The sequence below is a fragment of the Cherax quadricarinatus genome, chromosome 2, assembly GCF_038502225.1.
Source record: "Cherax quadricarinatus isolate ZL_2023a chromosome 2, ASM3850222v1, whole genome shotgun sequence".
NCBI lineage: Eukaryota > Metazoa > Arthropoda > Malacostraca > Decapoda > Parastacidae > Cherax > Cherax quadricarinatus.
The window spans coordinates 53,657,398-53,675,081 of record NC_091293.1 but is presented as its reverse complement, the minus strand read 5'-3'; positions in this window follow the sequence as shown (position 1 = coordinate 53,675,081).

Genomic DNA, 17,684 nt, shown 5'->3' with positions numbered 1-17,684 from the left:
CCTTGTCGGAGCACTTTCTTTTGATTATAATAATAATAATTGACTCTTTTTATGTCTGCAAATGGGAGAATATTAATGTTGTTTACATTTTTTTTTGAGATAATTATCGAATTCGTGGAATGTAAATCAGAGGTGACAGGTAAAGCGAGGGGTTATCTCCTGGTTACCGGAGATGTCCACCATCACTATGAACCACCAACATCACTAACTACCATCACCACCAACTACCATCACAAGATAAAAAAGATAATAACATACATTAATTCGGGAGACACACCATCTTCCCCACCACCATCACTACCAACTATCATCACCAGTAACCATGACCAACCACCATTACCACCAACCATCACTACCAGCTGCCATCACCACCGTCACCATCACCACCCCTCACCACTGTGACCATCAGCATCACCACCAACATCACAGTTACTCTTCACTGCCACCAAAACCTTCATCACCATCACCACCAACCACCATCACTATCAACCACCATCCCCACTAACCACTATTTCCACCAACCACCATTAACAACAGTCATTACAATCAACCACCATCATCACCGACCATCAATCACCACCACCACCAGCCTTCATCACTAACCATCAGTAATCACAACCAACCACCATCACCAACAACCATCACCATCCACCATCACTAATACACTACGTAATATTTTATTTATGAATATGATCGTCCTCTAATATACAATTTTTTCCTGTACCTTGGATGGTGCACACATCCAACTAATGACGTACCACACTAAAGCTTACTTAAGACATGCAGGAATGTGGTTACCGTGATGTTCACTTAATACAAAATTTTATTCGTCACTGGCCACGCCGCCCACCCCTCGAAACTCCGACTTATTATTTTCCCATTTATTAGTCTTTTACCTGCAGTCGTTATTGGTATGGTAACTGGTGGAAACCTAAGCAGTAATGGTGGGAAGAGTTGGAATCTCTTAAATAATAAGTGACTGCATACCATCTACACTATTAAATGAAGTGGACACCCCAATTCCAGACTGGGGCTCGGAGGTATGAAGCCATAGGGACTAAACCTGAAGTATGAGCAAAGGAAAAAGAAAGGAGCCACCACTTACTCATATCAGTAGTGGATTCTAAAGAAAATAAAGTAGTAGTAGAAGGAAGAGAGAAATATGTGAGGCTATAGCAGGAAAGCCCAATAGGAGTTATGTTCGATACATAGGATATGTGATACTGATATTTATTGGTCCTTAGGGGTTAGGTGCAGGCCTTAGGTAAAGCAGCAGGCATCCATCAGATTTTTTTGCTCTTCTAGGAAAAAATAATAAAGTCCTGCAGATGGCTCCACTATCCGCTGGCTTAAGGTCTGCGAAAAACACACCTTAAGCCATCAGATAGTGGAGCCAACAAGACTAGAAAACACACTTGACCTTATCTTCACAAATAATGAGGACCTGATAAGAGACATAAGAATATCAAAAACAACTAATTCTGATCACAATCTAATCGAAGTCCAGGCGTACATGCATAGGGGTCCTGAACAGCAGAATGCATGTACCTGTGAAGGTGTCTTCACAAAATACAATTTCAACAACAAGAACATCAACTGGGACCAGGTAAACCATGTCCTAAACGAAACATGTTGGGAAGATGTCTTAAATGACGTGGATCCAAACCAGTGCCTTGAAAGGATCAACTTCCTGGTAGCCGAAGCATGTTCTAGGCATATTCCCCTAAGAAAGAAGAAGAGCAGGAGTAAACTGGAGAGAAAAAGATGCTCCCTCTACAGAAGACGACGAAGAGTCACTGAGCTCCTCAGGAGTGCTAGAATATCTGATACACGAAAGGAGGCGCTGACCAGGGAAGTGGAAAATATCGAACTTAAGCTAAATGACTGTTACAGGAACCAGGAGAGGCAGGAGGAGCTTAAAGCTATTAGTGAAATTGAAAGAAATTCAAAATATTTCTTTTCATATGCCAAAAACAAGGCAAATACCACATCTAGTATCGGGCCCTTACTCAGACAGGATGGGACTTACACAGATGACAACAAGGAAATGAGTGAAATATTGAAATCCCAGTACGACTCTGTGTTTAGTGAACCACTAATCGGTCTGAGGATCGACGACCCAAATGATTTCTTCATGAATGAGCCTCAAAACTCCATAAATGTATGCCAGATTTCCGACATTACCCTAACTCCGATAGATTTCGAAAAAGCCATTGACAGCATGCCTATGCACTCAGCCCCGGGCCCAGACTCGTGGAACTCTGTTTTCATTAAGAACTGCAAGAAAACCCTCTCGCGTGCCCTAAGTACACTATGGAGGAGGAGCTTGGACATGGGTGAAATTCCACAGTCACTTAAAACAACGGATATAGCCCCACTCCATAAAGGTGGCAGCAAAGCATTAGCTAAGAACTATAGACCAATAGCTCTGACGTCCCACATCATAAAAATCTTTGAAAGAGTGCTAAGAAGCAGGATTGCAAATCACCTGGATTCCCAAAATCTGCACAATCCAGGGCAACATGGGTTCAGGGCAGGTCGCTCCTGCCTCTCACAACTACTGGATCACTATGACATGGCCTTGGATGCACTGGAAGAAAATCAGAATGCAGATGTAATATACACAGACTTTGCAAAAGCATTTGACAAATGCGATCATGGCGTAATAGCCCATAAAATACGTTCTAAAGGAATAACTGGGAAAGTGGGGAGATGGATCTTCAACTTCCTAACAAATCGAACACAAAGAGTAGTGGTCAACAGAGTTAAATCGGAGGCTGCCATAGTGAAGAGCTCTGTTCCACAAGGCACAGTACTCGCCCCCATCTTATTCCTTATCCTCATATCAGACATAAACAGAGATGTACACCACAGCATCGTATCATCCTTTGCGGATGATACTAGGATCTGCATGAGGCTGTCATCTGCTGAGGAAGCGGTTAACCTCCAAGAAGATATAAACAAAGTTTTCCAGTGGGCAACGGTAAACAATATGATGTTCAATGAGGACAAATTCCAACTACTCCGTTATGGAAAACTGGAGGAGATAATAACTAGAACAGAGTATACTACTGACTCCGGCCATACAATAGAGCGGAAAAATAATGTAAGGGACCTGGGAGTAGTAATGTCTGAGGATCTCACTTTCAAGGATCACAACAGTGCCACGATCGCACGTGCAAAGAAAATGATAGGATGGATAATGAGAACTTTCAAAACGAGAGATGCCAAGCCCATGATGATCCTTTTCAAATCACTTGTTCTCTCTAGGCTGGAATACTGCTGTACATTAACATCTCCATTCAAAGCAGGTGAAATCGCAGATCTAGAGAATGTACAGAGATCCTTTACTGCATGTATAAGTTCTGTCAAGCACCTTAACTACTGGGAACGCTTGGAAGCACTTGACTTGTACTCGTTGGAACGCAGGAGGGAGAGATAAATCATAATCTACACTTGGAAAATCTTGGAAGGAATGGTCCTAAATCTGCACACAGAAATCACTCCCTACGAAAGTAAAAGACTGGGCAGGCGATGCAAAATGCCCCCAATAAAAAGTAGGGGCGCCATTGGTACACTAAGGGAAAACACCATAAGTGTCCGGGGCCCAAAACTGTTCAACAGCCTCCCATCAAGCATTAGGGGAATTGCCAATAAACCCCTGGCTGCCTTCAAGAGAGAGCTGGACAGATACCTAAAGTCAGTGCCGGATCAGCCGGGCTGTGGCTCGTACGTTGGACTGCGTGCGGCCAGCAGTAACAGCCTAATTGATCAGGCCCTGATCCATCGGGAGGCCTGGTCGTGGACCGGGCCGCGGGGGCGTTGATCCCCGGAATAACCTCCAGGTAACCTCCACGGACCACAGATACTTGGCTTGGAGTTGGGGGAGTGGGTGGGGGATGGGGTGGATGCAGAGGGGTGGACGGTAGTTGATGCCCTCACTATATGTGGCGTTCATTATATGCGTGAGGTAGACCAGACAAGGGCTTGTAATTCGGGGAGGGTTGTAGATGGTGTCTTGGGGCGCTTAATAGTGTCTGGCCATGACATTTAACTCTGCATCAGAGGGCGGTTGTAATTAATGTCCTGTTTTACAACATAGTATGGCATGTTGCAACACTGTATCTTCTGTTGAAGGGGGATGTCAAACGTCTTTTGCATAGAGTTTATTGGTTTTTGTGGGGTTCGGGTTGCGATTGGCTCACAAGAGGGGTGGTGGAGACACCACTGCACCAGGGAGGGTTGGGTAGAGGCTCGCGTAATGGCGTGTTGTGTTGAGAAATGGCATTACCAGTTAAGTTTAAAGACTTATACTTAACTTAAAAGGACAACTCATCGCCTGCACAGCCGCCCCTGCAGACGAGGTCAAGATGCTGTCAAAACCATCTCAACATGGGCTGTCAAGAAATATAATTTGTATGATTATAAATTACCCCTAGGGGGTGTTATGTCAGCATATTTCACACACTGGTGGCTGACGATGTACGTACTTGTTTGGACTCAATGGTCCGCATATCACCGGGGTTTATGATAAGTGACTAACTCACGATTTTATACTCAACTGCGCAGTCAATAGTAGTACATCACGAGTTAGAACACTTACTTGGGTATATGTATCTGACCCGTAATTACGCCCAGATATCCGTTGAGTTGATTGAAGAATAGTGTTCTTTGAAGAATGTCGCACTACACTCTGTTGGATCGCAACACTCGTTGTTACACTGTTCATCAATAATTGTTGACACAATATCACTAAGAAGTTGATCACACTTCTCTGTAAGTGTTTATCGTGTTTTGTGAGACACTTTGTCCACACTAACGCACAGATCAGTGTTCTTTGTTGGTTATCCTGGCGTCAGTGTCACTCGTAGTAGAGTCAAAGTTAATCTGGCGACACCACACCGCCCCAAGCCGTCACTGCCCTAGCACAAAAAAAGCTGACCTAGTACTCCTTGCTTCCTTGCCACTTCCTCGATGAAGCAAACCAGAATGTTTGATTCTTGCTGTCTTAAGCATAGACAACAATGTCCACTATTTTTACCATGGTAATAAAGTGGGAGCAGGATTTTCCTTAATTGTCCTGCTAAGTAAGAGATGTACTGTCTCTTATAAAAATACACTTTGCAACACCACTGCAAGGAGCAGAGGTCACTTGACTACGTCGCATAGCATCTGTGATCAATTACTCACTGTAGCAGTAAACAAGATGCTTGCCCCTTCTGAGAGGGCTTGGCCCCTCAGGGCTGAAAGGGGCTGAAGGGGCTGAAAGGGCTGAAGGGGGCTGATACCCCCCTCCTGAAGAAAATTTCTCCACACTGGGGGGCGGCAGAGGTTCGCTGCAGGTGAACTATTCATCACTTAACATTAATTTGATTTTCTCACTCGCCACCACTGCTGCTTGTCTTTTCTGAACAGCTTTAGTCTGTGCGGTTTCTGGAGAATCACTAATTTTGTTTTCAACACTGTGTAATTCTAACGGCACTAGTTTGTTTATTGTCCGCTTATTCACTACACCTTTGTTTAAAACATCAACTGTCCTGATGATTCCATTTGCATCAGGATATATGGTCACAATATTTCCAAGTGGCCATTGGGACCTCGGACCATCATTGTCAATAATCACTATGTCATCAGGTCTTAAGGACTTATGATTTTCAGGAACACCAGCTCCATAGAAGTGTTCTCTTAATGAGGTGAGATAGTCTTCTCGCCAAATTTTCTCCCAATGTTCAATCACTTTATTAAGGTGTTTGAATTTACTTCTGAGTTGCTCAGGTTCGAAATAAGTAGGATCCTCTATGATTTCTTTATCATTCATGGGAGGAACAGGTTCGAGCCTTCTGCCATGGAGTAAATGAGATGGACTTAACACTTCTAAATTGTCCAGATCATCGGTAACATAAGTTAGAGGTCTGTTGTTGACTCTATTTTCTATTTCAGTCACAACTGTACGGAATTCTTCTAAGTCGATTCTTTGACGATGAAGAGTCTTCCTTAAACAACGTTTTACAATGCCGATCATTCTTTCATAAAATCCGCCGTGCCATGGAGATTTAGGAGGAATGTATCTCCAACGACATCTGCGTTGATTCAGCATCTGTTGTACCTCTGGTTGATCAAAGATCTTGCTTATATAAGCAACACCAGCAACAAAGTTCGTTGCATTATCTGAAATCATCAGTCTGGGACATGCCCTTCTGGCTGCAAACCTTCTGAATAATTTGATAAAAGTTTCAGCAGACATGTCAGTGGCACAAGTGAACAAACAGATGTACACCTTGATGGGAACTTTGTCAACTGTTTTGGTTAAAATTATTGGTCCAGTGTAATCTACACCTGTCACCTCAAATGGAGTGATATGACAAACTCTTTCAGAGGGATATGGAGGTGGACCTGGATACTGACATACTCGCATATCGTAGTGACGACAAGTAATACAGTCCTTTATTTGTTTTTTCACACTTTGTCGACCTTGAGGTATCCAGTAGGACTGTCGTATATGACAAAGTGTCAGCTACCCCACCATGTAACACGTTACTGTGGGCGTTTTGCACAATCAGTTTTGTTAGCCAATGTTTCTTGGGGATCAATATTGGATGTATGGCTTCTTTAGGTAGTGAAGAATTATGAATTCTTCCTCGACATCTTGTAATCTTTTCTGAGTCGAGATAAAGTCCTAAAGAATTAATCATAACAGGTTTCTTTGGGGATTTATCTTGTGTTTCTAGAAATTTATATTCTGTAGAGAAAACGTCTTTCTGTATTAGTTTCACCCAGTATTTAATGGGTTCAAGACATTCATAATCAGGTTTTATTCCTTTAATGAATTCAAAGACAAGAGCTGTAACTCTTAATAGTTTACCCAAAGATAAGTATTTAGATCCATCAATGACTATTTCTGTTGTGGCTGCTGCAGTATTTACACAACTTACTTCTGCTGTGTTCAAGCAGACTGTTTCTTCTGGCATAATGTGAGCGTTTTGCTGAGGCCAGTTATTTTCATTAGAGAGCCAGTTCGGTCCGTGGAGCCATAATTTATTATCCACAAATTTCTTGAGTGGGACACCACGTGACAACATGTCAGCTGGATTCTCTTGGGTAGAGACGTGAAGAAAGAGATAATCTCTCTGCATCTCTTTTATTTCTGCTACTCTGTTCTGTACATAGACCAGCTTACTCTTATTATTTCTTAACCACTGGAGAACTGCCTCATTATCACTCCAGATCACGGTTTTTTCAATAGTGAGATGATCAAGTACTTTGTTGAGATAGACAGCTAATTTTGTGCCTACATAGAGTGCTGTCAGTTCCAATTGTGGTACTGTTCTGACCTTCAAGGGTGCTACCCTGGCCTTTGAAGTAATTAGTGTACTTCCTTCAGCATTACTCATGTAAGCTACAGCGCCATAACCTCTGGTTGACGCATCACAGAACACATGTAATGTGTACTTGTTTCCCTCTTGACCTATTTGTCTGGGAAATTTAATTTGATGAAGTTGTTTAAACTCCTTGGATATTTCATCCCATGCTTGACTCATTTCTAGAGGCACGTTCTCATCCCATCCAATTTTGAGCTTCCATGCATTTTGCATAAGCATTTTACCCTTTATGGTAATTGGTGAGACGAGTCCTAGAGGATCAAAACATTATGATACCTCTGACAGTAAACTACGTTTAGTGAGTGTACTGCATGATTTATTGTTTATCTTTTTGAGACTCAAAGTATCTTCCTGTGTATTCCAAGCATATTGTTGCAGTGAGGAATTTCAGTTTCAGGGAAATCTTCTTTGATAATTTCCCTTAATTGCTTTGAATTTGTATTCCACATCCTTAGAGGCATGTTTGCTTCTTTCATCTCCTTGTTAGCTTCTCTGTATAAGGATTTCAAATCCTCCTCTTTATTCACAGTACCTTGAAGATTGTCCACATAGAAACTTTTCTTTAAGATTTCTTTGAAGGGACTTTCAGATATCTTCAAATGTGTATTTAGAGTAGCTTCTAGTAAGAATGGAGAGGATGTTGCACCAAATAATACTGATTTGAAACGATAAGTTTTCACAGGACTTTGAGGATCATGTGGATTTTCAGGCCACAAGAATCGAGTATAATCTCTATCTATTTCTTGTAGTCCTACTCTCAAGAAAGTTTTGGAAATATCAGCCGTGTAGGCATATGGGTTTGTGCGAAATTTCATAAGCACGTCTCCAAGCTTCTCAGTTAGTGAGGGTCCGGTCATCAGACAGTCATTAAGACTTGCTACATCTTTATTTGCACGTGCGCTGCAATTATATACAACACGTAGTGGAGTGGTTTCAGAATCTTTTCTGACTCCATGGTGCGGGAGATAATGAGCGTTTGTCTTCAACTTATCTTCGACTATTTCCTCAATGAATTTATTGTCCAACTGTTCTTGTATGATATTATCATAGACAGTCAATAGCTCTGGATTCTTCCTGAACTCATGTATTTGTGCTTTCATCTGTTCGAAAGCCATGCGATAATTGCTAGGTAGATGTGGTGGATTTAATTTCCATGGTAACCTAACCCAATACTGTCCATCTTTATATTTGACAGTGTCCAAATATTGGCTATAAGTCTGAGACTCTTGTGGGCTTGGTTTATTTACATCAATACCTATCGCATCTAAATTCCACAACTTATCAACTGGTTCATTCATTTCTTCCAGTAATGATAATTTTTGCTGTGGTACATGATCAGCGGTTATTCTCGTAACTAGTACATTTTCCACTGAATCAATATCAGCTTCTTTCCCACTTTGAGAGGGAATGGGACCACATATCATGTGGCCTCCTGCTGTTTTCAGCAAGTGAACATCATGTTTACTTACTATATTTTGCACAAAACAGTGATAATAATCACTTCCAATGATTAAATCAATTGGACTAATTGTGTCCGTCTGTATGTCAGGACAGGCTAACTTGACCTTAGCTGCTTTCAGTGGTGCAACTGTTTCTTTTAATCCCTGGATCTGCACAGACTTAGGCAAATCATCTACTACCACAGCTTCTACTGTCTTTTTCCTGTTTCCTAGACCAACAGTGATTCTGGCTAGGTCATATGTCTGTTTACCAGAATTGTGGAAAAAACCAGCTATATCTAACTGTATTTTGGCATAGGGTTGTTTATTCAGTTTCTGCAACACTGTTCTTCTTATGAAGGACCTTTGTGAGCCTTGATCAAATAGTGTTAGCACATTGGTTTTGTGTAATTTATTAGATAACTGAACTCGAGCTATCGGGAGAGCAGTTGCTTTAAACTTATCTCTCACATTTAATGCTGTTGCTTGTTGACTTCCTGATTCTGTGGAAGTCTTCTGCTGTTCAGCAAAAGTATTTGGGCATAATGCTGTATGATGCATACCCTTGCATTTAAAACACTTCTTCAGTGAGCATTTACCTCCCTTGTGTTCACCTAAACACTTGATGCACCTTTTCAGCTGATGAACACGTTGTTTACGTGCCTCCATTGATGTGTATTGACTACAATACTGTGCCCAATGTGTTCCGTCACAAAGTACACATTTTGGAGTACGTTTATGTATGACAGTCTGTTTACTGTCTGTTGTATTCACAGCTTGATAAATGCCTATATGGGATTTCCCATTATGTGGTTTAGTGGGAGTAGTTATACTCTTTTTATACTGAGTTGAAGGTTTATTATCCACCAGATTTGTGGATTTTTCATCTTGTCTCGTTGCTTGCATGCATGAAACTATTGTTTGTGAACCATTGCTAATTTCCTCACAAGTGAAATAGCGTTTATTGAACATAATATTTAATCGTTCAATAGTTTGTGGTGACAACTTATCTTGTACAATACCACTGATAAACCAATCACATTGTCTTAGGTCATATTTAGCACCTAGAGATCTGAGACTATTGTCTAATGTGATTCTAAATGCCTGTAATTCTGAAAAACAATGTTTGGGTGGCTTCAAGCTTGATATTAAGACTGCATGTCTAACTCTGGCCTTGTCAGCATCGAAGTAATTGTCTGCTAAGACACGTAAGGCTATTTGATAATTGCCTTTGACCACCGGAAATGACTTAACCAGTTCATAGGGTTCTCCCTTCACAAGACATTTAAGGTAATTGAACTTAGCAATCTCATCTATGTCAGTTCGTGAATTTACTATGGATTGAAACCCACTAATGAATTCTTCATAATTATGACCTTTGAAAATAGGTAATGACAATGTAGGTAAGCTTGGTAATGGGACACTTGTTGTTGTTACAGGTGTAACAGGTGTTTGACCACTAGTAGTAGGTCTCTGTGACAGAGTTTTACGGCAGATAGCCTGTACTCCTGTCCACCTTAATTGTTGATCACTAAAAGTATCCAAAACATTTTTAATTTCATCCTCAGATGGATCTGATTCAAGAAATTTATTTTCATAATGTGTATAGTCTGAATTAATTATTTCCATACGTTGTGTAAATAATTCAAACTTGACCTCAAGATCATCAAAATCTATGTTTGTATCTTGAGTTAATCCTATACAGACTGAAATTAGATTTTCTAATTGTGTAATCTTAGTCTGTAAAGACTGAAACTGAGTTTTCAAATAAGCCATTTTAATGGTATACTGAAAATTCTAGCACCACACTTAGAGTGTTTAAATAACACTGTTCTGCTATAGACAGCTGAGTTTTTGTTATGCTTAAGTCAGCAATAATCGAGTCAGACACTACTGACCCACTAAGCATAACCTCAGGGTCAATGACGTGAAGGGTACAGGGTACATGTGTCTGGTGTTTATGGCTTGAGTTTGCTGTGTCAGCCTGACCACGATGATTAATCGTAAATAACGATATTATACACTTCACTCACTATACACTATAAATGTCACTGTATAACTGTAAATTACCCGTGAATATTACTTACACATATATAAATTTCACTGTTAATATATATTTGAAAGCTTACACTTTATATATAAGTTCCTTTAATATAACAGGTAGATCTATAAGAAACAAACTTTAACACAATCTTGTCTCTTAATTTCTGTCTATAAACATTATAAACACTGTGTATATACACACATAGACAAACTGAACATCTGTTGGGTTGTTGTTTTGGTCAGCACTTCTCAAGATTGGAGCAGTGGGTGCAGGGTGTGGGTGAGTCACCCAGCTCCCGTTTTCGTTGGGTGAGTCACCCAGCTCCCGTTTTCTTTAGGTGAACGCTGGGTGAGCGCCCGTTTTCTTTTGGCTGCCCATTCTCTGTGATTGAGTCTGGAGGGACTCATTTATACTTATTTATATTGTAAAACACTAGTTTTACAGCTTTTTTCGAAGGACCTTGGCTCATAGGTTATTTGTACACTGTAGTACAACATATTTGGACCACAGTGTGGTCTTTATCCGGTTCGAGCACGACCAATTCTGTTGAGAAATGGCATTACCAGTTAAGTTTAAAGACTTATACTTAACTTAAAAGGACAACTCATCGCCTGCACAGCCGCCCCTGCAGACGAGGTCTAGAAGCTGTCGAAACCATCTCGACATGGGCTGTCAAGAAATATAGTTTGTATGATTATAAATTACCCCTAGGGGGTGTTATGTCAGCATATTTCATACACTTGTGGCTGACGATGTATGTACTTGTTTGGACTCAATGGTCTGCATATCACTGGGGTTTATGATAAGTGACTAACTCACGATTTTATACTCAACTGCGCAGTCAATAGTAGTACATCACGAGTTAGAACACTTACCTGGGTATATGTATCTGACCCGTAATTATGCCCGGATATCCGTTGAGTTGATTGAAGAATAGTGTTCTTTGAAGAATGTCGCACTACACTCTGTTGGATCGCAACACTCGTTGTTACACTGTTCATCAATAATTGTTCACACAATATCACTAAGAAGTTGATCACACTTTTCTGTAAGTGTTTATCGTGTTTTGTGAGACACTTTGTCCACACTAATGCACAGATCAGTGTTCTTTGTTGGTTATCCTGGCGTCAGTGTCACTCGTAGTAGAGTCAAAGTTAATCTGGCGATGCCACACTGCCCCAAGCCGTCACTGCCCTAGCACAAAAAAAAGCTGACCTAGTACTCCTTGCTTCCTTGCCACTTCCTCAATGAAGCAAATCAGAATGTTTGATTCTTGCTGTCTTAAGCATAGACAACAATGTCCACTATTTTTACCATGGTAATAAAGTGGGAGCAGGATTTTCCTTAATTGTCCTGCTAAGTAAGAGATGTACTGTCTCTTATAAAAATACACTTTGCAACACCGCTGCAAGGAGCAGAGGTCACTTGACTACGTCGCATAGCATCTGTGATCAATTACTCACTGTAGCAGTAAACAAGACGCTCGCCCCTCCTGAGAGGGCTTGGCCCCTCAGGGCTGAAAGGGGCTGAATGGGCTGAAAGGGCTGAAGGGGGCTGATACCCCCCTCCTGGAGAAAATTTCTCCTCATTATGTCAAGGATCGTTGTTTTTTCCGGCTGGGATGCGGGGTGGCTTAACTGAAATGTATCAAGACCTGCGCAGGGGGTAGGGGGGGGGAAGAGATTTACTTAGGAGCAAGTCGATGGTTCGTGTGTTATTGTGCATGAGGGACGTGCAGTGTGTTAAATTATGTACCTTGGAAAGGGCGTGTTTGGGGAGAGTCATGGCGCGAGTCGAGGGAATGTACCCCATGTATGCGTGGAGTGATACTTGGCTGTGGGTTCAACTATTGCATGTACCCGCTCATGTACGGGAAGTGGTTTTTAAGTTTTTACTTAAGATCCTGCCATCCAGGGTAGTGTTGTATAACAGGCATTTGAGGGAGGACCGGAGTTGTCTGGCATGCGGGGTGGATGAATCTGCTTTTCATGTTGCGTATTTCTGTGAGACTTTATGTGTGGTACATGAGTGGTTCAGTAGGGTTTTGTGCTTGGTGGGGGGGAGGAGGGTTGTCAGCACTCCGGGCGTTGAGTTTCGATGTAGGTGGGGTTGATGTGCGTGCACAACGTGCCGTGTCGTACATTGTGGCTGATTATATTTACGTGTCATGGGCTATGAGGCAGGTCGAAGGTAACAGTAGGATTCGGGTTTTAGCGGGACGATTTATAGGACAAAATGTCGATATAGGTTGGTATATTAGGGGAGCTGGGAGAGAGACTTCCCGTTGGTGTATGAAGGGAGGTGGGAGAGAGACTTCCCGTCAGTGTATAAAGCCTTGGAGTTACGTGATTTGAGATTGTTGTGAGGTTAATACTGAACTAAGTTCAGCATAACCAAATCCCTGACTACAACAGTGCATACATGCTACAAAGTAGTCAAAAGCTTCAGCTTGGGACCAGGGTTGAATAGTGACTGTATGACACACAACCTCCGCAAAACGTCAAAAATCACAGAGTCTGAGTGATCCTCTGTGAACAGAGTTACAAGGAGTATGTTTCAGGTCTCCCACGAAATCGTACTCTACCAAAAACAGTAAATCACTAACAAACAGCCAGAAAGATGAGAGACAAGAAAAATGCTTCTAGGACAAGGAGATCTAGAGAGTGAAGCATTGACTACAGGCCTCACATCAGGTGTGATCAAGTGACTAACAGGTGCTTACTCTAGCGACGCTGCCTCACCCAAAACTGCCTAACATATGGACAAGTATTTAGCAAAGTATGTGAATGCAGACAGCCAATCACAGCTCTTCAGTAGTGAGCACAGTGAAGTGTAAATGTAACATCCTACCTATATTCATAAGCTAATACAATAAGTCAAATAATAATATAAAGCAAGACATTTTCATTTTAGCTGTTAATCAAAACATCTGCATTATAATTATATGAAAGATAATGTACACATAAAATATACATTGGGTCCCATTCAGGGAATGCAACTCACAATACACAGTTCCATAACTAATATATGAAAACAGATACAAACCTAGGTTACATCATTAGATAAAAATTAGAATGCACAATGAAAAAATGCAACAAAATACACCCGAGTCAGAGACTAGGGAAATCAGTCTTTAAATGATAATTAGAATAAGCTAGGTTAAGTTAAGCTAATGATTGGCAGGTAAATTGAGAGAAATAGTGTTACTAAACATAATGACAGGTTATACTAGAAATCTAGTAAATAAGAGAAAATAGGTTCAAAGATTTTCAGGTTAAGAGAGGCTAACCCACACAAGTCACATTGTTATATTACAGAAATATTTCTCATTTCATCCCTATTTATTACTTATTATACACTTAGTACCATAAAAGCATAATTCACAAGGCACATATAAACATATTTCATGGAATGGAGGGAAAGTGCCGACTTGGGACTGACTCCTGGAAGCTACCTATTCTCGCACTGCAACCTTAAGATACGCCATTCATAATCGGAAATACAAGCCTCATAGGCGCTTCACAGATTAGCAGAAATAATTAGCTTTCTTGTTAGCAGCTTGCTAATAAAACTGGAAAAACCAACTCTACAAAGCAGAGGGTGAGGCTGCCGTTAATGAAGTGTGTGTGTGCGTGTTTGCTTGAGCCGAAGGAGCGGCTTCTGCTTCAGGTGTCCACGTGATATTTTTTCCGCAGGGCATTGCAGTGTAAAACATAGTGGTCATAGTGTGTAACATACTGTATGGCATAATGATACCACAGTAAATAGTGTGGTGTCCCGTAGCTCGATTCCTAGCGCACTCAACTCACACACTGAGATCCGGGGTCGATTCTCTGGTACGGCTGAAAAACATTAAGAGGTGATTCCACAAGACACCTGCTGTCCATGTTCACCCATCGACACCGAAATAAAAAAAAATATCAACATGAAAACCTGTGTACACCGTAACAATGGTTCCAAGCGAAGTACTGGTAGGTTAAAATGTTATGTTTGCCACGAGTGAAGTCAAGTTCAGTGTGCAAATATTCAACAATACACAGAGAATGATATTAAAACAGGAAAATGCTTTTGAGTCTGTTCGAAAGACAGAAAACAGCGAGAGAAAATTTCATATATATTAAAAGACAGAAACACTAACAAAAAAATATAATTTTTAGAGAGTTTGACAGTTTTATGGCAGTTGGGACAGTGACGAAAGTGGTCCAGCTGAAGTCCCTGGCGCTGCTTTGAAAGACAGTACCTGTAAAGATCTAGAAATGCGAGTCAGTGCACCAGTTGAAGATAATGGTCCTGGTACTGAGGAAACAGGTACAGACCTAGACATACAAGATCCAGAAATACAGAATAGCACCTCTGCTGGAGGTGGAAAGAAAGTAGAGTGATACGTTACCAGTACTAACTGGGGGGTGGTGCTGATGCTAGTACAGGTGCTGCAGATAGTGGGGGGGATGGTTCAGGAAAAACTGCACCAGTAGGGAACCCAGCCCCCAAAATATCCTAGCAAACAGAAATCAAATCTGTGCATATTCTATGCCTAGGATATCTGTAGTCATGAAATATCTAGAAAAAACAAGTGGGACGATCAGTTTTGACTCTCCAAAAAAAAGTCCGCGATCTCATGACCAAAGAAGCATGCACTTCCTCTCCCTGTAATCTTTTTCACCCTGAAATTTATTATTCATTAGTCCATGAAAGACAATGTTACAACACAAACTACCAGGTACACCATTTACAGGGGACAAGAAGGTACAGGTCACACAGACCTTGGGAAACAAACCACAGTAGTTGCAACCACTCCATGGAAAGAAATCTTTTAGTGCCAGGAAGAAAAAAAACTGGCTGAAAATGACAGAAATACTACACCACCTCGAAGTATTACCAGAGTTAAGGCACAGTCAGTGCCCCCCATTCCAGAAAAAGCAGATATTGGCGCCAACAAATAAAGCCCCCTACATACAGTCAATACGACAACATTAGTAATTGCACATATACAAGGTCTAAAGCCATCAACCAACAACAAAATGCCTTCCATCAGTGGATTCCTCACAGAGTCAAATGCAGTGATTGCGGCGTTCACAAAGATTTACACAAAAGATCACTTTGACAACGAAATATGGATCCCAAAGTATAAATCATACAGATGCGAGAAAAAGAACACTCAACGAAGGGGAGGGGAGGCCTGTATGACACAAAGTCGCTCATTTGCTCAGAATTATTAAACAACACAGATGATGAACATCAAAATGGTATACAATACCGACAGGTTGTTAGGTAAGACACATATGCAACAGTTAGACAACTTTATTCCGAAACGTTTCGCCTACACAGTAGGCTTCTTCAGTCGAATACAGAAAGTAGGCAGGAACAGTAGAGATGTGAAGACGATGTAATCAGTCCATCACCCTTAAAGTCGTAGAATTTGAGGTTGTCAGTCCCTCGGCCTGGAGAAGTTCAGTATTTAAGTCTCCGCACTGTCGCTTGATCTTCAGATAGTTCCTGACTATGGAACTGAACTTCTCCAGGCCGAGGGACTGACAACCTCAAATTCTACGACTTTAAGGGTGATGGACTGATTACATCGTCTTCACATCTCTACTGTTCCTGCCTACTTTCTGTATTCGACTGAAGAAGCCTACTGTGTAGGCGAAACGTTTCGGAATAAAGTTGTCTAACTGTTGCATATGTGTCTTACCTAACAACACAGATGATGTAGTTGAAGATTTGGCAGTAATGACTGAACTTCAAAATCTCGTCATTGTGGTTATATACAAGCCATTAGATGCAACTTCCCAACAATTCAAGGAACAGCTATTGAAAATTGTCCTTTGTTGCTAAGTGAATTTAACTCAATACAACTAAAATGGAAGAATGTGGTAAATAATGTTGTGGCAGAGATAATCCCACGAGCTATTAAATCTCTGACACAAATTCCCCTTAAGCCAGCAGATAGTGGAGCTAACAAGACTGGAAAATGCACTTGACCTTATTTTCACTAATGATGATGATCTGGTAAGAAATATAACAATATCAATTACCATGCACTCGGATCACAACATAATCGAAATACGGACATGTATATGCAGGGCCAGTGAGAACCTTCAAAACCAGAGATGACAAGCCAATGATGATTCTCTTCAAATCGCTTGTTCTCTCTAAGCTAGAGTACTGCTGTACCTTAATGGTCCATTTCAAGGCAGGCGATATTGCAGACCTGGAGAATGTACAGAGAACTTTCACTGAACGTATAAGTACAGTAAAGAACTTAATTACTGGGAACGGTTGAAGTCCCTTAAGCTGTACTACTTGGAACGCAGGCGAGAAACATACTTCATGAAATACACTTGGAAAATCCTAGAGGGACTAGTCTCAATTTGGCACACGTAATTCACTTCCTATGAAAGCAAGACTCGGCAGGCGGTACAACATAAACTCAATGAAAATCAGGGGTGCCATGAGTACGCTAAGAGACAACACAATAAGTACCAGGGACCCAAGACTGTTCAACTGCCTCTCAGCATAACAATAGACCCCTGGTTGTCTTCAAGAGGGAGCTGGACAAGTGCCTAAAGTCAGTGCCTGATCAACTGGGCTGTGGTTCGTACGTCGGTTTGCATGCGGCCGGCAATAACAGTCTGGTTAATCACTCCTTGATTCACTGCGAGGTCCAGAGCGGGCTGCGGGGGCGTTGACCTCTGGAAAACCCTCCACGTATACCTCTTCATGTGTATACACTGAGAGAGACATTTCTCTTTATATGTAGTATATACAGTGGGGTATGCTATAACGAACGGTTTATATAACGAATATTTACACAACGAACGG